Consider the following 26,512-nt stretch of genomic DNA (forward strand, 5'->3'; position numbering starts at 1 on the left):
TGCAATTTAGTTTAGTTTTTCTTTGGATTTCGGCGTTAATGTTTGTATAACGGTGCTGAATATTTTACCGATAGCGCGCACAACTTTGCGTTAGTTTACTATATGTACATATAATATATAAGTCTGTTACTTATAATACATATGTATATGAAAGCATAAAGCCAGCGGAATTGCCGCAGTTCAAAGTTGAAGGTGGAAATAACTTTGCGGTGGAGTTTAAAGCTGAATTCGATATTACTGCACGAATACGCTTGAGCAGCTGTACCGCAATCGTGTTCGTTTGTTATTGTTAAGTTGTGTGAAGAAAGAAGAATTAAAATTTAAATAATTGTGATGTTATTTTTGCACAAAATGTGAAGTATTACAAAATAAAATTTTAATCTGCCAAGGAATCGAAAAATTTTGAATGGTAATACGAATGTGAATGAAAATTTATGAAGTGCAAATAGCTTAATAAATTAGCTGACTAACAGTTAGTTAGTAATTAAGAAAACGAATAATTTTAGAAAAAAGGAAATTAATATATGTTATAAAAAAGTAAAATAAAATCAAACAAAATCACATAAAAAATTATAATATGTTGAATAAATTAATAAAACATAATAAGAATGATTAAAATAAAAAATAAACAAAATAAAAATAAAATAAAAAAATAGAATAAATTAAAAAAAAAACCATAAATTATAATAAAATAGAAAACTCCAAAAAAGTGTAACATTTATATTCGAAAGTTGAATAAATTAATAACTACAGCATAATAAAATTATTAACATCAGTAATATAAAAAAATGAAATACGAAAAACAAAAAGACAAATATTATATAATAAAGTAAAAAAAAAAATAAAAAAGTGAAATAAAATAAATATAAATTAAACAATCAAAACAAAAAAAATTAGAAAGAAATTATAAAATTAAAAGAAATTATAACTAATTTTTTAAAAAGTTGAAGAATTGGGTATACATATTTTAAGTTCACTTTAACAAAAAACCTTGATATGATACAAAGCAGAAATTTATAAAATAATATAAATTACATGTTAAAAAAAAATCAAGATTTTTTAAAAGCAAAGTTAGAAATTTTTGATCAGAACTTAAAGGAAAGCAAGTTAGCAAATTTTTTGATAAATAAATCATGCCAAATAACTCTTAATATTTTTTATAAGAGCAACATAAGATTAATTTCAAATTTTCATTAACAGCTAGCCGAAAATGAGTTTAACGAAGTCAAAAAATTGTTTGCCCGATCAAATCAAAAGAGATTGAAACAACTAACTCTTTAAATTCAGTTTGTCAAACTGGTGGCAATTGCAAAAAATATTTTCATAGAAGGCAAGAAAAATGTCTTAACAGAGTAATATACCAATTAATTAAAAATTCCGTATTCATGTTATTAAATATATTATACTCGACAAATCTCAAATACATTATTAAAGTTTATTGAACTAAATTGAAAGAGAATTGTGTTGTGAGCTCAAATCTGCATAATACTGGTTTAATTCCGTCGCATAAAGTTAAATATCTGAAAAAGTATCGTATTCAATAAATCTAATAAACTTAATATTGTTGGAAAATTTTTCTCCATAATTAAAATAACAAATTGATGAACAAATTGCTGAAGTGAAGACCAGAAGCACCGATTCCATTGCTAATAAAAAATTAAATTGAGCAAACAAAGGGGAAAAAAATAAACCAAAATAAACCAAAATAAACAAATAAGTAAGGGCTAAATTTGGGTGCTAACTAAAATTTTGTACGTGCAACTTACCGGAATCAAATAGTGTAATATTTTAAGGTGTAAAATATCTAAAAATATTATAGGACTCCAAGAAATTTTCTATTTAACTACATACATCGTGACAAAAACACCCGGATACTGTATTTAAATTCCCCATGTAACTGATATTTCAAGAAATTGTTTTTGCCAAGTTGGTTCATAATTACTCTGCCAAATATGAGCGTCATCTATTAACCAGTTTGTTTACAGCAACTGCTTTAGTCAGTACACCTCAGTAGTGCGTTGCAATTTTTACAATAGATGAAAATATCGAACGAAGAATTTTTCTCAAATTTTGTATTTTTAACACACAAACGAGTCGAAAATAATCGGAATGGAGTAAAAAAAAGCAAGCCGAAACCAAAACAACCACGCCAAAGTCGCTCACAAGTCAATATGATACACTCTTTTTCGTTCGATATTCGTGGTTCGGTGCATCATGAATTTATTCCGGAGGAACAGACGGTCAATAGAGAATTCAATGTGGCGTTTGCGCAAGAAAATCCGTCGAAATCGGCCGGAATTTTGGAAAAACAATTCATAGATTTTAAACAATGCAACATTGCATTGGGCCAACGATTAACCACCCAATTCACCAGATTTTGTTTCGTGTGTTTTTTTTTTTTTGTGTTCCCCAAATAGAATTTTCCGCTCCGTAGAATCTATTTTCAGTCAATTGTAGAGATGAAATAAGATTCGTTAAAGGAGCTGAGGGCCATCCCAAAAATGTTTATGGAAAGAGTTTCGCGGACTGGAAAAATCATTGGAATAAGTGTATTATATAGGAGAGATTACTTGAAAGGCAATATCTAAATATTTTACGTTTTATTTACAATTTCCGACTACTTATCTGCCACAATACATGTCTAGAGTATTGCTTGATTCAATTAAAAAGCATATAGTGCAAAGGACGAATATCAGGCCAAGTGTGACCCATAGATTTATGATCAACCCTACAACCCAACCTAATGCTTCGTTAATAATATCCGCAACAAACCTTAATATTTGGCGTCGATTTTTTTTCCAGATATTGGAACGGTCAGGATTTTACAGCAACTTCAATTTCTTGTATATTCAACTAACTTTAGATATTTATTTAAAAACTAAAAACTGAATTGTTAATATAAAATATCATTTATAAATCCCTATATGTATAAAAGTGAGTGAATACTTCAACGAAAAGATAGAAAATTGCATTCAAAGTTTCCCAGTAGTATACTATACTCCGTGATTAAATAGTAAACTGAATTATTTTATACGAATTTTATATTTTACAAAATGTGAAATCTTTATTTATTCTATCAAATTAACTAACAACGAAGTCTCTAATTATCAATCAAGGATCAAGCAGTTTGATGTGCGTTAATACCGCGTTCTCGAACCACTTTGAACTTGTTGTTATAGTAAATGCCTTTTTGGACCATAGTTTGAAAAACTCACTTTTCGGTTATTTACAAAATATTTGCAACTCGGAGATAATTAAAACTAAAAATTGAAAAATATTATTGAATGTTACATGTGTTACCTTCCTGCTCCCCGAGAGTTTTAAATGACATTTTCCCTTTACTTTATCGCCGTAGTATTAACATAATTAAACGAAAATTCGTCGTCTCAATTAAACTGAAATTTATTACTAAAACTGAATAAAATAACTTCAAGCAAAATTATGCTGTGTAATTAGAAATATTACATGTTTGTACGTAACTTTGAATAAATTCCGTCGCATAAATTTAGATATCTGGTTTTTGGTATCTGCTGTTAATTAAATCTAATTCATTTCATTACTGTTGGAAATTCTTTCATCGAAAATAACAATTCTTTGAAAATAATGACTATCAAAAAGCAATAGATTAAGGTATAAAATAAAATAAAAGAAATTAAACAATTAAATTGTGTACAAACACAAGGATCACAGTGAATGCGCATTAAAAAACGACCAACAACAGTTAGTGAATTGAAGAATATTATTTGAGCAAAGTTTGTAAAATAATAACGTGTTTTAGTGCGCCACATTTGCCGTTAGCACTTGCGGAAGGGCCATGGCGTATACGTAATAAATTGCTTTCCTGTGTACAAAAAGGCACAGCGTACATCCCTACAAGGTGTGCATAAACAAATCCCAGTGATGCAGTTCCTGCACTATCAGCCTCGCTGCAACTTTATTGTTTTGTCTACTCTTCCTTGCGCGTTAGAAAATCAGTGTTCCTTTTAATATGCTTTGCAAGTTTAGTGTTTGGCTAACGCTCACATTAGTTCGTTAAGCAAACTTACGTACCTACTTCAAAGTTGCTATCTGCAAAGAGTAGTGTCTTGTTGTTATTTTGCTTTCCTTGTGTTTGCGTATGTGCTTGAGTTTGTAATGTTTTTACTATAAAATGCTACGGCTTCACTATCTCTTGTTGACAACTGTGCGTATCGTCCGTATTAAATTAATATAAGCTATCCGGAGAGGTCATGCTTTTCTGCTCTGTTAGGGTTGTAGCTGCAGCATAATGCAAAGCAAAGACGAGAATAGCTTACCATATTTGCTTGCAACACCAAAAAGTGACAAAAAAGTTTCGCTGAGATCTTGCAGTTAGCTCTCTACCCACAAATCGTTAAACGCATAAGTTTTCGAATGTGATCGATATCTCAAAACCAGAGAAACTAGTTCACGTGTGCAGACAGGCGGATGACAGACGGGCAGGCAGACAAACACGACTTGTTCGACTCAGTTCATCATACTGATCATTTATATAGTATATATCTCAAAAAATCCCGACTTTTCATTCTGGGTGATACAAACCTCGTAGAAAAACGCGTTTCATACTTAAAATGAAATATAATGTTAAATCACTTTTCATAAGTTTACAGGCGAGGAAAAGACGTTTATAATAAAAACCACTGATATTCAAAAAAAATTGAGTTGTGGTTAAAAAATTATTACATATTATTTACTATATATCTGACAGCGGAAGCTGAAAATTTTATGCTACATATACAATATTTACCATGATGTAGTTAACTATAAACAATATAAAACTCAATATCGATTTTTTAATAATATGTTGTTTGGCAATTTAGGTGACGATATTTGCTGATTGTTTTTCAAAATATTTTCCATGAAGATGCTTTTGCATGCGTTTGAAGTAATTTTCGAAGCACTTTACCCACTCTGATAGAGGAATGTCCAAAAGATGTGTTCTGAACGCATTAACCGCCTCTTCAGATGTCGAAAAACGTTTATCTATTAGTTTATCTTTTACGTACGGGAATTGAAAGAATATATATTTTGTGTGTTTAAAATTGCAGTTGTTTAAGTCGATGAGTAAGAGCTCGCAAGATGGTGGTTAAGAGTGATTAGTTTTCCTAATTTCTTGAAAGACAACTGGGAAACATACGGCTGTGTTTTACTTAGAATTTGCTTTATTCTAGTGGAATGGTTGCAATATATTCAGTACATTCGCTTGGAAATGCTTCGCACATGAGCAACTTTTGTTGGATTCGCCTAATTTTAAATTTGTAGTCGACTGCGCATAGGGACGCATACGCATAATCTCACGTTTCATAGACGTTTTTATACTCTCGCAACAAAGTTGCTAAGGAGAGTATTATAGTTTTGCTCACATAACGGTTGTTTGTTTATGTATACCAAGGTGATCAGGGTGACGAGTAAAGTTGAAATCCGGATGTCTGTCTGTCCGTCTGTCCGTCCGTCTGTCCGTCCGTCTGTCCGTCCGTCCTGTCCGTCTGTCCGTCCGTCCGTCCGTGCAAGCTGTAAGTTGAGTAAAAATAGAGATATCATGATGACACTTGGTATACGTATTTCTTGGCTCCATAAGAAGGTTAAGTTCGAAGATGGGCAAAATCGGCCCACTGCCACGCCCACAAAATGGCGGAAATCGACAACCTATAAAGTGTCATAACTAAGCCATAAATAAAGATGTTAAAGTGAAATTTGGCACAAAGGATCGCATTAGGGTGGGGCATATTTGGCCGCAGTTTTTTTTGGAAAAGTGGGCGTGGCCCCGCCCCCTACTTACATATCTCGGAAACTATATGTCAACCAAACTCTACAGAGTCGTTTTCTTCAGGTATTTCCATATACAGTTCAAAAATGGAAGAAATCAGATAATAACCACGCCCACCTCCCATACAAATGTTATGTTGAAAATCACTAAAAGTGCGTTAACCGACTAACAAAAAACGTCAGAAACACTAAATTTTACGGAAAAAATGGCAGAAGGAAGCTGCACCCAGGCTTTTTTTTAAAATTGAAAATGGGCGTGGCCTCGCCCATTTATGGACCAAAAACCATATCTCAGGAACTACTAGACCGATTTCAATGAAATTCGGTATATAATATTTTCTTAACACCCTGATGACATGTACGAAATATGGGTGAAATCGGTTAACAACCATGCCTTCTTCCAATAGAACGCTATTTTGAATTCCATCTGATGCCTTCTCTGTATAATATATGCACTAGGAAACAATTATGATATCGGAATAAAACTTTACACAAATACGGTATTTGAAAAATATGTAAATGACGGATAATGAAATCTCGATTATCACTTATCGTGCGAGAGTATAAAATGTTCGATGACACCCGAACTTAGCCCTTCCTTATTTGTTTTTAAGATGCATTACATCGTTTAGTCTCCTTTCTAACAAATTTTTGTATAAACCAGAAATTTTAGCCCGCTGATGGCTATGGTTTTAGAGGCGTAACTTAAGATTGTCATTTGAATTATTTTTAGCTACAATGTCATTATTTATAAGTTTCAATATCAATGCATATAATCTAACGAATATGGGCTTAATAAAATAGTTAACATTTCTGTCAAACTGTTGAAACTAAGAGAACCTATAGCTCAGTCCCACTGCAAGTGCTTTTTTGTTAACATATTCTGGTTTTAGGGAAATATAGTATCAGGAATAATGTGTTTCTTGTTATGACACATTCATCAATTGTCTGATTGTCTTAAAAATAATATATATGTTTAAGTCAGATTAACTCACTAATGCTAGATTCCGATTTAATTAGGATTAGGGAAGTGAAATATTTAATAAAAATTCGTATAGTCGATTTTATTTAATTTAAAAATTGTATATGCAATAAAGAGCAAAATTTAGTATAGGAACATAATCGAAACTATCGGTAGAGGGTGTCTTCCCTATATTTCGGAGGTTACACAGATAAAACTTATCGTGCTGATGCACCTAATCATAAGCACAAGCTTGTTCAAAGATGAGACAATAACGTTAGGGGATTTTGGTGACTTTTAAACAATGGGCCTCGTCAGATGGGCACTCCAGCTACCTACCTAAAAGTTGTAAAAAATAAATTTTATTATACATTAATAATTCAAAAATTTACTAATTGTCCGATTCATAATTAAATGTATACTACTATTTTTTTATTTTGTTCTTAGATTTAAATTATATTTATTCATTGCAACATATAGGAAGGAAATAGTAACCAAAATTGTTGCAATTTTTATGACAGAAACGTTAAATGTACAGAGCGGAAACAAACACATTTAATTAAAGCTAAATGGCAGCGTTTAGTTACAGGCACAAAACACACGTAGGTTTTAGTGCAGCCACACATATGTATGTATAAGAAGTAGAAGTAGAAGTTTAAATAGTGAAATGCTAATTTGCATATCATTGTATGTGCTCAAATTCAGACCGCTACCGCTAATAGATACCGCAAATGAATGCGGTTTTGCATTCATAAATACACTCTACCAACGGTATGCATACGCAACACATCTGGTTGGAAATTGAGAGCGTGTAGATGATGATCACCGGTGCGTATGGGTAACATTTTCGACGAAATTGGCTAAGCATTAGAGAGCATTCACTCTAATTTCTTCCTAAATTATGCATTTAGAAGCAAGTACTTACTATAACGAAATATATATAAATAAAAAGTTATTAAGTCCCTTGTAGCTTTCAATAAGTAAATTTTCATACCATAACAGTAAGTTGTTCCAAAAGGGTTGATATGATTTCGGTCATTTTTAATATGTCATGATCTGAAGTTTCTTTCATTTTGTTCATTATTATTTACGATTTCATCAAGGAAAGATATACGTAAGAATAGCGTTTACAAATTGCTTAATTGTATTATCAAAACTATCGTTTTCCAATTGCAAATTTTCGTGTGCTTTTATGGTCGTCTCATTTTCATCTGTGTAATGTGGTAAATCAACAAAACTGTCGATTCTGGTGCGAAGAAAATTCTCAAGTTATTCATGAGCAACCATTATATTCACCAAAGTTGACAGTATGGTATGGTTTTTTGTCTGCGGGAATGATCGGTCTATACTTTTTTCGAAATGAAGCTGGTAACACCCTTACGGTCAATGGAAAGCAGTATACATAGATCGATGATAATCAACTTTGTATGTCCGCAATTGGAAGAAGTTAAGTTGGTTTTAAATTATATTATATCATTCATATATCATAAAACTCTGTATAGAGCAATTTTTTGTTCTCGAAAATTGAAGCGCATTCGATTTTGTTATAGTAAAGAGTAAAAGGAGGATGGAGTCATGTGTAGAAGTTCACGCAAGTGAGGAAAGTTATCTGATCGCCATTCACTTGGGAGTGGCCAGAAACGATTCTTTTACACATGGCAGCTCACGGCTTCCGGTCTTTGACCAAGTATTCTCTGGGTAGCCTAAGAACATCCGTTCGAAGGCGAGCTAATGTGAGAAGGCGAAACATCCCCTACATAGGGTTGTGCGCTGGGTTTGGGACCCGCCACGTAAAAATCAGTACCAATGACAAAGAAAACACAGCCTCGGATGAGAGACCCCCCTTTTGATGACGATGGAGCAGACGTTCCATTGCCCGACCATGAAGAAGTTCGAATAGCAATCGCCCGCCTGAAGAACAACAAAGCGGCAGGGGCCGACGGATTGCCGGCCGAACTATTCAAACACGGCGGCGAAGAACTGATAAGGAGCATGCATCAGCTTCTTTGTAAAATATGGTCGGACGAAAGCATGCCCAACGATTGGAATTTAAGTGTGCTATGCCCAATCCATAAAAAAGGAGACCCCACAATCTGTGCCAACTACCGTGGAATTAGCCTCCTCAACATCGCATATAAGGTTCTATCGAGCGTATTGTGTGAAAGATTAAAGCCCACCGTCAACAAACTGATTGGACCTTATCAGTGTGGCTTCAGACCTGGAAAATCAACAACCGACCAGATATTCACCATGCGCCAAATCTTGGAAAAGACCCGTGAAAGGAGAATCGACACACCACCTCTTTGTCGATTTCAAAGCTGCTTTCGACAGCACGAAAAGGAGCTGCCTTTATGCCGCGATGTCTGAATTTGGTATCCCCGCAAAACTAATACGTCTGTGTAAACAAACGTTGAGCAACACCAAAAGCTCTTCTCTATAAGAGTGTGCAGCTGCTGGCGTATGCCGATGATATTGATGTCATCGGCCTCAACACCCGCGCCATTAGTGGCAGTGTACGAGGGCAAGACGAAATATCTCCTGCCATCAAACAAACAGTCGTCGCACTCGCGACTTGGCTCTCACATCACTGTTGACAGTCATAACTTTGAAGTTGTAGATAATTTCGATTTAGGAACCAGCTTAACACCACCAACAATGTCAGCTGCTTGGTAATCCAACGATAGGATTGCATTGATAAAAGTAAAGTCCTCTCTCGACGAACAAAAGCCAAACTCTATAAGTCGCTCATAATTCCCGTCCTGCTATATGGTGCAGAGGCTTGGGCGATGACAGCAACCGATGAGTCGACGTTACGAGTTTTCGAGAGAAAAATTCTGCGAAAGATTTATGGTCCTTTGCGCATTAGCCACGGCGAATATCGCATTCGATGGAACGATGAGCTGTACGAGATATACGACGACATTGACATAGTTCATCGAATTAAAAGACAGCGGCTACCCTGTCTAGGTCATGTTGTCCGGACGGATGAAAACACTCCAGCTCTGAAAGTATTCGACGCAGTACCCGCCGGGGGAAGCAGAGGAAGAGGAAGACCTCCACTCCGTTGGAAGGACCAAGTGGAGAAGGACCTTGGAATATCCAATTGGCGCCACATAGCGAAAAGAAGAAACGACTGGCGCGCTGTTGTTAACTCGGCTATAATCGCGGAAGCGGTTTCTACGCCAATTAAGAAGAAGAAGAGAAAAGACCTTGTAAGCATAAATAAAAAATATTATTGCGTTTGTATAATGACAGGCATCAACTTCATAACGAAGATAGTATATGAACTTTTGTACCGTGTAAATAGAGAATGTTGTCAGAAGCTCGAGTTTATCTAGTTAATAAAACATTAATATATCTATAACATATCACTATTTATTATCCCAAAAAAATATAATTCTACTAATTTTCTTGCTTCTGTCGTTTCTTTTTTAAGCAGCGTAATAAATTTTTATTTTTCTCCTTTTCAATTCTAATGAAACCATTTAATTAATAAATTATATTGACTGCTCTCACTGCTGAAATCTTGAAACTAAGCGTTATTTAGCCACATAGATCACGGACTGACGGATTCTCTTTGGTTAAATTTTCAACTATTTTTATTTTAATCTCTTGGTCATTTCATGAGTTATGTTCCACAGCTGGTGGTTTAGTTTTCGTAAAGCAACTTTCGAGATTTTCAGAAGGTTTTTTCAAGAGTCTTCAATGACTTCAAAAAACACAAATTGTGATGGTATCAATTTTTAAACATGATACTATACATTGGAATCATGGCTTACTAAAGAATGTCACGATGAACAAACAAATATAAAATGGTGGCGCCTTATCTTTTATCGTAATTTTAAGTTGAGCGCTCAGTAATGCTATTTTTAGTGCATAATTCGCCCTCGCCATACACCTGACTTGGTGCATGGTGACTGGAGTTTGACATTTGAATTTTCATTTTTTAACTCAATCTAAAGCTCAAATAGTTCTCGATAGTCGTTGTTCCAAGGCACCTTTGCCTGTTCTCTTCTCCGTTCGACTTTTCATTTAAAAGAATTTATAGCAAGCAATAACTTTCCATCAAAGTAATAAAAAATAATTTATATTAAGAGATTCCGCACGCTCTTTCGGTGCCAATTCCCTGAATTGAGAATTTGTTTAAAGGAAATTCATCAGCATTGTGTCCAAGTAGCTCAATAGTAGCCACAATAGAATAAGGAAAAATATATGTACTTTTAACCGCTACTACTAAATGAATGAAGACTTTTCCGTCGTTTTATCTTCAAAAATTGATTAATTTTTCGACACCGACATTGGATCACATACTTATATTCTTTACAAACTGAAACTTTTTTATTTGAAGAAATATCTTCATGAAATTGGCATTGAAAATGATTTAAAGCAACTGCAGAATTTGGAGAAACTCGTTCAGATCGAGCTACTATAAGATATAGTTACCATACAAAATGACCAATAAAAATATAGTTATTCCTTCGTTGTACCCAAAGCTTTCTATTTATTTCTTTTTTTCAGTTTCAATATAATTACCACATATGGTGGTAAATTTCTAAAACTAAAAATCTATATAAAATATACTAACGAATCTCACCGTAGAGAGTTTTTGCCGTAAGCTTGTTAAAGTTAAGTTTTCATAAACAGATGTTCATATTTGCTGCTATGTGGAGCTTCTGCATATTTAATTTTTAAGCTGTCCAATTGTAACATACATACATATGTATGTTTATTTGGTGGTGATGCGGTGCTAAGCGAGTCGTAGTGAACACTTTGCTGGTCGTTGATGAACTATCTTTTTATTTTGTGATTTCGATCTAACATTGTTGCATTCGTTAAGTTTTCAGATAAATTGTATAGAATGGAAAACTTAAAAAGTAGGGTACGAATTGCTCTTATGTACAGCACAAATAAAAATTATGGGTAATTTTTTTAATTATTGTAGAGTGGTGATCTCCACATATACATATACGAAGTGTGTTCTAAGAATAACGGTAAATTTTGTTTTAAATTGTTTATTCATTCGTCTTTATAAATTAATGTTTTCAACTTTCGATATTATGCGCTTATGCCAGCTCTTCCATTGTTGAAACACTTCTCAACTCGAGTTTTGAAATGATCGGTAGAACATTTCCCACATACGCAATTATATAAGAAATCTCGCTTTAATATACAAACATTGACTTTTTCAAAGATTTCAACGATTTGACTCTCCGAACTCCCGACATTTTTAATTCACAATTTCCCTATTCTTTCTCAACACACCTCGCATATATACGAGTTTTAATACCCACCTTTTAGCGCTTAACACAATTTTATGTGGTTAATAACATTCCTTAAGATATTTGAAAGTAATTTTATATATCTATATACATATATATAACCTTGTTTTCCTTATCTAATTTATTAGGTGATAATAAGACAATACCATTCCGTAGATCTTTTTAGATGTCAGCATATCATGAGTTAAATTCATATTCGTATATGCAAGTCTAATTTTCAATGCCATCATTTATCATAAGCGCCGCACCCAGGCAACCGAAAAGTCACACAATCCAAACAATAAGCATTCTGTCAAAGCAAAGGTTTTACAAATAGTGGATTTAGCACAATATCGTCTCATACCTTCAAACTTTTTGAATGGATTTTTACTATTGAGATTTTTAACTGCACCATAATGAACACAACTAAAAAAATAGCGGATAAAACGAAAAAAGTTCGTGAAAGGAAATGCCAAAGAACTGCGAGTCACATGGCATTCCAAACGTCAATCGGTTACCGTATCGCGTGTGATTTATTTGTTGTGAAAATTCTCCCAAATGAATTAGTTATATTTGCTTGTCTGGTGTATGTATTTACTTATCTATTGACAGCAAATCAGCTGCATTTATTTTAAAGTGACAGTTTTGTTCTTCTAGCAAACTTATTACTGAGTTGTTATTTTCTTTTTTCACAATAACTGTCTAAAATTTTGAAGAGGAGTTCTTTTATTTTCTATATTTATACGCCCTTCAAAATTCGAATGGAAATTTTAAATATTTTCTAATTCCACTGCTCTCCATGTTTGAAAGTCAATTATATTGAGCGAATATGTTTAAATTTATAATTTGTGATCTTAAAAACACAAGACCGAGCTATAATATAAATAAAAAAAAAACCCAAATCATCTGATTATTTATATGATTAGTTTTTATAAATTCGTATACATTATTTTAAGAGTATAAAGAAATACCATGCGAAAAATACATTATAATAATAATAAACGTCACGCAAACAACTAAAAAAACTCTTAAACGCTCCGAAAAGCGCTCACTACAACAACCATTACTGAGCAACAAAAATTCCACACCAATAATTTCTCAGCACTAATGATTCTCGTCAGGCAACACACTGCCTAGCCGATATGCAAGTTATTTCAGTTTTCGCCATTATTTATGTATATGAACTGCCGACTAGCTTCAACACCTTTTTTTTTGTCACTGTGTGTGTCTTAAACACCGTTTAAGTCAAAGAATTAACACATTTTATTCATTTTGTTGGGATTACAGTTTTCTGAATTCTGCATCAGATTATATACATTTAGTAACTAAATGACCGCTAATGTAATATTAATGTTGTTTGGAATAGGACAGTTAGATCGCAATGAAAAGCAAAGGAATTAGAAAAAAATTTAAAAGACTTATACACTTAGTTTTAATGTTGAATATTTTCAGCAAGCTTATGCAAATGCTTTTTGAGGACAGGTACAAAATTTCAGATATATAACGTAAAAAATAAAAATATTGTCGATTACATTAAATGTTGCTCAATTGTGAAATTTCTTCCAGTGCATTCTGTGCATTCATTAACGCATCACAACATCAACGCATCAGTGAATTCACTTAACGGTAGTTTTTAATTCTGACAATATTTCGAAACGTAGTTAGAAGTTACAAAAAAAGGAAATTTAAAGCAAGTAACTGGTTGAGCGTCGATTCCCTTTTACCGCTTCTACGCGAATGCCGCTTACTGTACTGCTCGCTTGGAACTAAGGCTAAGCATTCAGGCTTTAAATTAACTCTTTCAAAAGCAAAACAGCAAAACTGTTCAGAGTTGGAATATAAGTAGTCGCAAAGTTAGCCGCTAAGCAGCTTTCTCTACTTTAATACCACGTTTTAGTAAGTTAAAAAAGCGTATGAATGCTTAAATATATGAACAAATATATATGTTTGTGCAATGAGCTTGTACGCTTTCCCTCTTCTTCTTCTTTTCTTCTTGGAAGCTACTTCTTGCAATGTTTTTTCTAATTAAATAAACTTTAATAAAACCTTCACGCTACTTAACAAGTATTAGGCCTCAGTTTCATCGATCACCTCTTCATTCGAAATTTCTTCCCAGCGATGATTCTTTTGAGATTTGAGAACAGATAATAATGGAAGGGTAGTAGATCTGAGAAATACAGTCGACGCGGAAGCATTTCGAAGCCCAATCATCGATTTTTCCCATCGTTTTCACTGACTTGTGACGTGGTACGTGGTCCATCGCGTGCAGGTCACTCGGATGACTGTCGATTGGTCTTCGAAGTGAAACCTTGGAACCATGTTTCATGCATTGTCACATATCAACGCAAAAACTCGGGTTTATTACGCTTCAATATCTCGAAACACTGCTTCGGACCATTAATTCGTCATTCGTTTTGATCAAAAGTGAGCTTGCGAGGCACCCGCTATCATGCCTAAATATTAATAAATGATGCTCATTTTACCGCGTCTAACTTAGCCTACCAATCTTTAATGGCCAGTTATCCTGGGGCTGTGTTCGAAAACTCTTCATCAAGCTGAGTGTTTGCTTCAACTGTATTTTCACCTTCAAAAAACAACATTTTATCAATAAGCGAATTTCCTTTTTATCTATTTTTTTCTTAACAACAAAAATTGATTCACTCAAAATGTTATATTAAGCGTACACATGGGTTTACGGGTTTGAAAAGATCGATATTTTTATACTCTTATTTAATTTTTCCATACCTTTAGAATATTGTCCCGCATTTTCAAGTTGATCCAAGTGATAGTTTCAGAGATACAGCCTTGAGAACTTGTGCGCTTGAGGCTAGCAAAGCAAACTGTGTTTTTGAAGTCGGTTGACAAGATTTCTCAAGAACTACTCAACTCATCTTAAGGAAATTTTACACAGGGTTTTGAGATGTAATTTTTAAATACTTGGATGGAGGACTTCTTTTTTTCGATTTCATCTGTATGAAAAAAATTTTACGAAATTTTCATTTCTTTGTAAAAATTTTTGCCAAAATTCCAATTTTCAATTTTTTTCTTCCTCATGCTATCAGTAAAGGTTTAAACCAAAACACGTATTTTTTTAGTTTAGATGATCCTGCAAGAATCTTGTTTTCGAGAGGTCACCAAAAATGACGTCGCATTGATTAAGTTTAAAATATTTTTTTTGCAAAAATTTCAGAATTTCTTCTTTGTTAATAATGTATGTTTGTAATAATAAAAAATTTTAACAGAACACTTCATTTTTATATGAGAAAAAATTGTTAAAAAAATGCTGTTTTTTATCCGAGGAAACCCATGCCACCTCTTAAACAATGTAGTTATCCGGCTTTATACTCGCGTCATTTGAAGTTTGGGTCTAACTAAAAATGATATGGATTTGATTCTAGTGGCGCCATCTATGGCCACTTTTCAATTGATTAATTTTCCCAGCTAACCTCATCCTTAACTTGGATCTCTTTAATTTTTCTGTATGTTCCCATTCTCTAGAAATTTAGCTTCCATAAAAACATGTCAGCAACCAACTCTTTCCAAATTTAATACACAATCTTTTGTCTACTTTTCACTTAACCTAAATTTTTGTTGTTGTCCATTCGGTCCTTATCTCTATTTCTCTCTACTTGTTTTTTTTTTTTTGCCACTGTTTGGCTTTTGTCGCTTTTAGTTTGGAGTTGCATTCATTGTTAACTATTCTACAGTTATATTCTATGCTAAAATGTTCATTTCGTGTCCATTTAATTGTGGTTTCCTTTGTTCCTTTTTTGTGACGAGATTATATTATCTTGATTGCCCAAACTGTATAATGTATGTAGTTTCTTTAGGTAGTGACAGCAAAGAAGTGATGACAATTGCCGATATAGCTGTTCTGTTGGGTCACACAAATTCAACTAGCATAACTGTCATGATTAATAATATAAAAATAATTATTCATATACCTAACTAAGTAACTTGAAAATGAAACAGCAGATTGAGGAAGGAAGAGTGTCCCTGTGTGAGTCTTAATAATGTTTTAATTCCAAAGTCCAATTGTGTAAAATATCTCGGATTACATTCAGATAAACGGCTTACTTGGTGTGAACATATTAGAGCCAAGAGAACGCAGCTCAAAATTAAAAGTAGAAGAATGTATTTGTTGCTTGGCCCTAAGTCTAAACTTAGTTTACAAAACAAAATTCTTCTCTATAAAACTCTGTTGAAACCCGTATGGTCTTATGGCATTCAAATCTGGGATACAGCAAGTAGATCCAACATAGACATACTTAATTCAAAGGTTCCAGTCAAAAACCCTTAGACTTCTCACTAACGCTCCGTGGTACATTAAAAATATTCATCTCCATAAGGATCTGAGAATGCCTATGGTAATTGCTGAAACAAAAAGATACAGCTCAAAGTACATAAAAAGATTAAACTGGCACCCTAACCCATACGCTATAAACTTATTAGACAACAGCGATGACACACGACGATTGAAAAGACTACATCCTCTAGACCTGCCATTTAGATCGTAAGAACTATCTAAGTATAAAATAATACACATTGTAATAATATTGATACACATTTTACACATTCATTTAGCTTAATAAATACTAGTTACTAAATAACCTTATATTAAGGCCAAATTGCACTTAATGCATCAATGTGAATCACATTAATCAATTACATTTACTTATTGTCTTACGACAGATTAAATGTTATGAATGTTAACAAAACAAAAAAAAACAAGTAAGGAAGGGCTAAGTTCGGGTGTCACCGAACATTTTATACTCTCGCATGATAAAGTGATAATCGAGATTTCATTATCAGTCATTTACATATTTTTCAAATACCGTATTTGTGTAAAGTTTTATTCCGCTATCATCATTGGTTCGTAATATATGTATATATTATGCAGAGAAGGCATCACATGGAATTCAAAATAGCGTTATATTGGAAGAAGGGGTGGTTGTGAACCGATTTCACCCATATTTTGTACATGTCATCAAAGTGTTAAGGAAATATTACATACCGAATTTCATTGAAATCGGTAGCGTAGTTCCTGAGATATGGTTTTTGGTCCATAAGTGGGCGACGCCACGCCCATTTTCAATTTAAAAAAAAAAAAGCCTGAGTGCAGCTTCCTTCTGCCATTTCTTCCGTAAAATTTAGTGTTTCTGACGTTTTTTGTTAACGCACTTTTAGTGATTTTCAACATAACCTTTGTATGGGAGGTGGGCGAAGTTATTATCCGATTTCTTCCTTTTTGAACTGTATATAGAAATGCTTGAAGGAAACGACTCTATAGAATTTGGTTAACATAGCTATAGTAGTTTCCGAGATAAGTACAAAAAACTTAGTAGGGGGCGGGGCCACGCCCACTTTTCCAAAAAAATTACTTCCAACTATGCCCCTCCCTAATGCGATCCTTTGTGCCAAATTTCATTTTAATATCTTTATTTATGGCGTAGTTATGACACTTTATAAGTTTTCGGTTTCCGCCATTTTGTGGGCGTGGCAGTGGGCCAAGATTTTTCTCAATTTTTACAGACGGACGGACAGACGGACGGACAGACAGACATCCGGATTTCAACTCTACTCGTCACCCTGATCACTTTGGTATATATAACTCTATATCTGACTCTTTTAGTTTTAGGACTTACAAACAACCGTTATGTGAACAAAACTATAATACTCTCCTTAGCAACTTTGTTGCGAGAGTATAAAAAAAAGATATCAGATTGAATACAACAAAATAAACCATATGATAGAAACAAAAGAATTCGTGACTGTTTAAATTGTAACTTGCATAGAATGATCCAATTTATAGTTGGTAGGAATAAGAATCGCTTTATTTACAGCTATGTTGAGAAAAATCAAAAAAAGTTAGTATCCTTTGGAACAAGTATCGGTTAGGAACGATCACTTAACCTAACCTGATAGCATCGATGTTTGATATTTCTAGCTACACGTTGCATTATTTTAAGGACACTGTTTTGAATGAAGATGAAGCTAAAAAAATGTATAATGATTACACAGGTCTACAGTAATTTTGTTGTTCTAGATATATGATCGTTTTGAGATATATTTTAGCCTTCATTAACACTGAGTTTGTAAGATTAGATTTCGGTCATTTTTAAATCTTTATTTTCATTTTGCATCACAAAAATTACAAAACATGAAAAAATTACAGACAAATTTATAATTTGAGTTCTCTGTAAACATGCGTCGAAGTAAACAGGGAGACAAATGTTGAAAATATATTTTATAACTCAATTAAACTTATTTTGTTAGCTTTTTTTATAATTTCCCAGTTGACAATCTCTGTATGAGGATCAACAATATTCTGCCATAATTTGTCAATCCCATCGACCTTGAAACTTTTCTTCCATCAAGTTTAGATCCCAGCAGAGCCGTTCTCCTTTTACAATTTTCCAAAATTATACAAAAATTTATTCAGATTATTGCGAAAATAGTCTAAATTGATACTCAATTTTACTTTTATAGTCCAAACTGTCAGCTTGCGTATTTTGGTCAATTTCTTTATAGTTTGGTTCGTAATATTGAGTTACCTAGAAAATTTTTGACCATAAACACAAACCCTTTTCAAGCATCAAATTCCGGAACAATTATAACCTTGATGTAATGTTTATTTTTCATAAATTACTTCGTCGTATTTGAGGACTATCAAATATTCAACCTTTCAACTTTTCCACAGTAAGTTCGGGAATCGTTTACAAATATCATTACAACAATATCGCTTCACATCCAACGGTTTGCCAACTTGCTTCCATTCATAACTTCATCTATTTCTAACTAAATCACTGGGCTTATTTTAAGAAAAAAACTTCGGTGAACATAATTCATACTCAAATTCAGATCTATTGGTAGATTGCACGGTTATTTGCATTTTTGGCGACATCATTGTTTCTGAGTAGTCCGTGCGAATTACTTTTGAAACGAAAGCGAGATTTTATTTGAGTAAAATAAGACACTTTATAGACTGTAATTCTAGATATCTCAACGTATGAGTTTTAGTAAATCCTTAACATCTTAAGGTTAATTTTCCGCATATTTTTGGTAAGAAGCCTGAGAGTAAAGAACACTTTATGTTTACATGCGCGTAAAGGTCCACCCTAATCATGACTGCATAATAAGTTATTAAATACTATCAAGTCACTATTTATTAAAATATTCGAAATGAAATTATCTCAAAAATAAGAGCAATATATTTTCTTGAATGAGTTCGAAATCGAGGCATATGAAAGCATCAAAATTTGCTTAGGTATTCAGTACAACAAAAAATTATGTTTTCCAATTTGCTTAGAGCAGCACTTCAGTATTTAGTTGCAACTTTTACAATGGTTAAAATATAAAAGAAAGAATTTGTCTGAAGTTTTGCATTTCTAAAAAAATTTCGTGTGCGGAGTCACTGCAAATGTTGGAAAAGGTTTACGGTGATTCAATTTTATCAAAAACACAAGCCTACGAGCGGTTCAAAGCTTTCATAGACTGTCGAGAGATCGCCTAAGACATGCCTCGTCCTGGACGACCTTGGACCCCTTCAACTGATGAAAATATTAAAAAATTGGATGATATGGTGATTAAAAATCGTCAGGCAAGTGTTAAAGATATGCCAAGAGAAATGACAAAAGAGCTCGACAACTCTCGCGAGTTCGTTTGAATGATTTTGATTTATATTTTGAGTATGAAACGCGTTCTTGCTCGATTCGTACCGATAAAACTGAATTTTTTTCTAAAAGAATACCGTGAAACCGTCTCTCTGAATATAATTGATCTTGCGAATTCCGATACCCATCCGCGGAGAACAATGTATCTACCGATGAGACATGGGTATATGAGGTTGACATGAAAACGAGTCAACAATCGTCGGAATGGATTCCAAAAAGTGCTTATGAAAAGTGTTTCAAGGGTTGGAAAAATCGTTGGCATAAGTATATTACATCTGGTTAGAATTACTTTGAAGGCGAATAATTAAGTAATGATGAGTAATTAAATATTTTATTTTTTTTATTTACAACTTTTTTGTCAATGTATTATGCATTCAAGAAAGATGAAGAAAAATTCAAAAAAGTTTTAGAAAAATCTGCTCCCATATAGTATACAGAAAAATTGTAACTGGTATATGTTGGCAAAGTTCACTTGTTGTTCAGCAATAGCTGAAAGAAAGAATGGTGAACGTCTAACTGCGACCTTAGTGAAAGACTTTCACTCAGCAATCACACCTAAGATGTGAACCTTAAAATTTCTCGAAAAGTTCAAACGATTTCAAATATTTTTTAGTAAAATTATTTATATTATCGATTTACTATGGTAAATTTATATAAATAGCAAAAATATATTTATTATGTAATTACTAAACAAAATTTTATGTATAAGCTTTCATCATATTTTTCTGTATCTGCTTTCAGATTTCGAGAGATATCATCAAAAAGTGGTAAAAGTTATAGAGAATTTGTGAGCAAATATGTAGCCTGAAAATTTGAAAATGAAATAACAAAAGCTACTCACAGCAAGATGTGGTACTAATTGTCATAATCTATTCGTCTATTAATTTCTGATGATTCCAAAAAGAAAAACTAAAATATACAAGCCAAGCGAACGTCACAGCTGTTTTAGCATACATTACTCTCAGTGGATGTAAATAAATGTACATAAATGTTATAATTGCCGCAATAATAAAATTAAGGCGCCAAATATCGTGAAAACATTGTGACATCGGCAAACGCGTAACGTGACAAACTCTGAAACGGTCCAAGTAAAACTGCCTGCGACGCGAACAACAAAACCGGCGAACATGATTGCCTTTGCACAGCATAGAATGCGAACGATGCATGCTAAAGCGGCAAGAACGATTCAACAAATATAGTACCGCAGCCAACGTGTTTAATGAAAATGAAACGGGAAAGTAAAATAAAAAAATTTTTGTTGTTGATTACCGCAATTTGTATTAACAGCTTCTGGTAGTGCCGTGGCGATGGCGGAGATGCTAGTGGTAGTTTTCTGCCGCTTGCTTATGGCACGCATAAGACCGTCACTGCTGATGATGCCATCGCACACACGTTCACCATCGAAATGCGTGGCCAAAACCACTATCACGATGGTGGTGAAGGGGGTGGGGGAGACAGTAGTGGCAGTTTGGAAAATATGGATTTGAAGAATATGGATATGCATGCCTTTGATCATGATGCTGGCATTAGTGGTGTACCAGTGTACCAGAGGAGTCGGAGGAGCGCGATCATATAGCGCATCATTTTGGTAAGATATTTTGTCCACAAATAAAATTATAAATTTTTCACAAACTCTATTTATAAAGTATTCCTTAAATTCCTGTAGTTATATAAGGCGGCCTTGAGGCCAATACAAATCTACTTAGACATTTAATTTATTTTACCACCAGCTCGCTGCCGAGTGACCTCAGAAGAGTTTAAGCCTTAATCTCGCAAAGGCTGGACAATGAAGAAGTAAGTGTTGAGATATTTCAACCTCGTCTTCCTCCAAATGGTTTCTGCAGTTAAGATACCAAAACTCTCAACCTTACAAGGTGGTCGCCTTTAGGGGAATGACCTATTATGACGTCCAATACTGAGAAAAAATCACTGAAATTGCGACAAAGAGGGAACCGATTATAGCAAATGGTATCTAAGCACAGCGCTGGGCAAGCTCCCACAAAGTGGAAAACACGAAGAGTGCTAAGCAGCCATTCCTGTTCCCTGATAGCGGGGCTACGATGTATTTTATTATTAGCTCAGCAAGTTTGCAGTTACCTATTATTTGGCTGTGGACTCGCCTCCATACAGTAGTGACTTTTGTGAAAAAGGCTGCACTTCATAGTAGTAAATCTATCGCCATAATACCCATCCACCAGCCGCTCCCAAACTTTGGTCAATCCGTAAAAAAGAACAATTTTGCTCTCCTCCAGTAGATATACAACATCTTTTGTATACGCGCAGAGAAAATGCCACCAGCGCTTGGTTTGGTGACTCCATAATGAGATCCAATATGAAATCATAGTCTGCTAGGATTACCGACTATTCAAACTTGCAGAAACCTATATTCTAGTAACAATTTTCATGCCCAAACACTTTTCAGATATATCTATGGACTGTAACTACTCTCGCGTTTTCAAGTGTGATCTTTTTTATGGTCTCCATCCACCCAAAAACCCCTACAATATAATGGGCTTGACTGTGGTGTCATAGTGGAAAAGAACTACTGTTGGTGAGAGACCTTACTTGTTACCACAGCTCTTCTGCAATAGTACAAGGCTAAGTTATCAATGGGTTCCTAGCTTTGCCCTCGATATTGGGAATGAAAATTTGGAGAGTGCAGACGGATGCTTCCGATCCATTCAGGAACATTCCCTTGACTTTAAGTACAACATCGTCTGCAAAGCAAAGTTTTTCGAGCACTGACGCTCCTTGGGAAAGGAGAAGGAACATCACCTTGAGGAGTGGCCGCATTTCTTCAGTGGTATACGCTTATATCTCGGAAAGTAAACATTACGAATCTTCAGCATATATATATATATATTATATGCTGTTTAGGGCCTACTTTCCACTTGTGTCCTTAAATTATCGTATGTGGATTCTTCCTGAGGACGCCCTGAAGCTTCATAACAGCCCTCCATTTTTTCGCAGAAGCCCTTCCTTATCTCGAACTTGTATTTTGCAAGTTTCGCGTTATACGTCGCTCAATCGGCAATTAATTCATTTCAGCGGGCTTTGCTGAATAACCATCCGTATGATGACTTTATTTTCGACAGTTCGGTATTAACAAGAGTGGTTCTTCCAACACTTTTTTATCGTATTCACTAAATATAACTCTTTCACGTAACTCTTTCCAAATTTGCATTATATATCCGGGCTATCTCCACAGTAGTTGACCAGAAGCAAAAAGTGCGACAATGAAATGATTACAATTACGAATTCTACTGCCAAGAAGACGCTTTGGTCAGTATATATGTATTTATATACCTACAACAAGCGTGATTATTTTGCTAGAATATACACCCCAAATATAAAATTGTGATGATTTTTTTTACTTTCTAAAAAAAGAAAGATTTTCATTAAAATAACAATGCTTGTTGTTAGGCGTTCAAAAAAAATATTAAATAGTGGCGATCAGTAATTAGTGCCTTTCTTCCTTAATTTCTACATTTGAGTGGAACTGTTTCTGTCTATAATTATCTACATTTTCAAAAATTTATTTATCTAACACTGCTTATATTTTCTGCTAAAATCTTAAAGTTTGGACGAATATTATGCAAATTTCCTTCATAATTTAGTGCTTTATGCGAAATATTGGACTATCAACAAAAACGTTTCCCAAACTTAATTTTCCATTTCAGGACTCACCTTCCAACTTTTCTATCTTTGGAAAATTTCTATAATTATGACTAAAACAATATCAATCCATGTCCAACACTTTGACAAATTGCTTTACCATTCCGAAATGGATCGAGTTTAAAATCCCTAGATTAATTTTGACAAAATAAATTTAGTTTAGTTTTTGCATCCTATCTTTCACTTCCCACTCATCAATTGATGATTTGATTTGAAATGTCAAAATTATTTATCGTTTCGTATATGAAAGAGTGAGCAGTAAACAAGATTATGTAAAATTTTTCGCTTTTTGTAAATTAACGTTGTGCTCTTAATTGTCCTTTTGAAAATAATAATGTTTTGTCAATGGATTATTTCTACTAGCATATACATTTATAAAAACTAAAGCCAAAAATTCTATTCGCTTGATAAACCGTGTCCGCGATTCCTTGAGAAGAAAAAATTATTATTAAAACTGGTACAAACTTCTCCAATAGTACAATAGCGACCTGTTTGCTCATGTATTTCTATTTACATACTTTTTCACAAATGTATCTTAAGATATCGATAGATTTTAGAAACTGCGTGGCAGCGATGACTCGAACTTGAAGAGAAGAACTTTTCTACATGGACAAAGGACAAGTAACTATAATACCATTGTAATGCCTCACGACTTGTCTTAACAGAAGTTTTTGTTACAAATTTTTCCAACAAATATTGTTAGTTCTAGCGCGAATATAATTGCAATTGGGAAGTGAAAATGCTTCAGTTGGGTGCATATAGTAAGTGAAGAAACAAGGGAATTGAAGTGTGGGTTTTAAGTGGGTTAGTTGTTTAAATAACATATTAAATATTGCATGGCTATAAAAAAAATTGGAGCCCGGCGACATTCAAACTAAGTGGTTACAGTTAACAGATCTTATAGTATGTAATTTTTATTAAAAAAAAATTGATATACAAGAGTACAAATGTATTTAACAAATATCGATCTAATTTGTAACAAAATCTCTTTAATATAAACATAGTGACTATAATTGCAAGTTACGTATTCGCCATGTATTATGCCAATGTGAAGATTTTTATACAATTAACTTGTTTTTTATTACCTTTCACATACTCCTAATAACCTTAAAGCAATAAAATATTTCTCAAAAATTAATGTAATTTACCCTTTCGTCATGTCGGTAATAACGGGTGATCTGATGTACTTTTTTCAATAACCTTTTTTTGACAGATCACGCGTGACTCGTGTCAAGTTGTCAAGCTAATTTTGTTTAGTATATTTGGCATTTGGAAAGACCTACGAACAATGTTTACGTTCGTTCAACTTTATTATAAAAATTCATGTTCTGCAAGGAACTTTTTCGGCGAACCTCGATCAACGTATGGTCAATGTAATCGGCCTTCTGATCGTACTATTCGCAACATCATCACCTATCTTGAGACCCACCACATATTATTGGATAACATTTGACCGAATAGACAAAGTCCAGCACGCAGTGAAGAAAACAGAGCAGATGTAGCTGAGAATGTACATGAAGATCATGGAGAGTCGATCCGACACCGTTCGCAGCAACTCGGACTGACATATGGAACGACTTGGCGCATTTTACGTCGAGAACTTAAATTAAAATTATACAAAACACAGCTTCTGCAAGAACTGAAGCCGCTGGACCATCCTAAACGACATCGTTTCGCTCTTGAAAAGTTCTAAGAAGATCCGACAATTTCAAAACAAATTTTCTTTGGCGCTAAGGCCCATTTCTGGCTCAATGGGTACGTAAACAAGCAAACTTGTCGCATTTGGGACAAAGAGCAACTTGAAGAGATTCCATTCATCCAAAAAAAAAAAACGGTTTGGTGTGGTTTGTAGGCCGCTGGAATCATCGATTCATATTTCTTCAAACATGATGCCGTTAAGATAGTAACCGTAAATGGCGACCGTTGTCACGCCAATATAATCGACTATTTGATAACTGATATTGAAGCTCCTGATCTCGGCGAGATTTGTTTCAACAAGGCGGCGCCACTTCCCACACATCGCATATTGAGAGAATAATTCGATGAGCAGATAATTTAACGTTTTGGGCTATTCGATTGGCCAACAAGATCGGGTGATATTACACCATTGGGTTTTTTTCTGTGGAGATGTGTAAAGTCCAAAGTCTATGAGGACAATGCCGCTTCATTTCAAGCTTTGGAGGAAAACATCACGCATGTAATTTGCCAGTTACCAGTCAAGATGCTCGAATGGGAAATCAAAAAATTAATTCAACCGATGGACCAGTAGCAACAGCCAACTTTTAAAAGAGAGTATCTTCAAAAACTAAATGTCCCTTGGATGGTAACAAACATTCTTAATTAAATTTGTAGTTTCTGTATTTTTTTTTTAAGTAGGAAACCTCAAAATGGATGACCCTTTATAGCCCATAAGTAAAATTACAAAATATTTAAGTATTAAAAACAAGTCTGATTTTTACGCTGTTTGAATTTATACCCTAATTAGTATTTAGAAATCATCATTAATTTTGTATGATTATATTCGCAGTTTAAAATTAACAAGTTAAGCCACTTAAATGAGTTAATGTATTTACCTAAAATATAAGTTTAACATTTTATCTATGTATGTACTTAACGCAGTCGCACACCGGCAGAGTAGATATTTATTATTCATGCCTGAATTGCTTCTAAACGATTATAATCTAATATGAGTACACAAATGAATACATTTATCGTGTAAATAAACATATTATTGTGTTCGTAATTTCCCAAGTTTAAATTATTTTTGCGAATGTTTCTGTTTTTGCACTAAAAACAAGCTTCCAATGTTAAAAACTCTTAACTTTCAATTTAAACAAGTGAAACAAGTATTTCGAAAGATACTCCACCTTTCATATTCGTTTATTTGTATATATAAGTATACTGCTATTCATACTTATAAATAAATGTGTTATTTTCTTAAATAAATTTCGTGTTTATGTTTTTGGGAGCATAGCATATGTCGAGAGAAATTACAGTAATTTCAATTAGAAGCGAAATTTTATTAAAGCTGACAACGACGAATTGCATTTGTAGGGGTAATAAAATGAATGCATAAAATAGATTTCTACATTTAATATATCTATATTATTATATCAAATGCACGGACTTATATACTTAATATACAGGGTTTTGCAATAAGA

The 26,512-nt window shown here is 33.7% G+C and overlaps 1 long non-coding RNA gene across 1 annotated transcript; it reads left to right on the top strand.

The window, feature by feature from the left end:
• On the top strand, positions 1 to 26,224 carry LOC126753793 (uncharacterized). The gene is made up of 3 exons (XR_007666212.1): positions 1 to 409; positions 20,418 to 21,264; positions 24,565 to 26,224. It is a non-coding gene; the product is annotated as an uncharacterized LOC126753793 (long non-coding RNA).
• The last annotated feature ends 288 nt before the right edge of the window (positions 26,225 to 26,512 follow it).

The sequence above is a fragment of the Bactrocera neohumeralis genome, chromosome 3 (assembly GCF_024586455.1).
Source record: "Bactrocera neohumeralis isolate Rockhampton chromosome 3, APGP_CSIRO_Bneo_wtdbg2-racon-allhic-juicebox.fasta_v2, whole genome shotgun sequence".
Lineage (NCBI taxonomy): Eukaryota > Metazoa > Arthropoda > Insecta > Diptera > Tephritidae > Bactrocera > Bactrocera neohumeralis.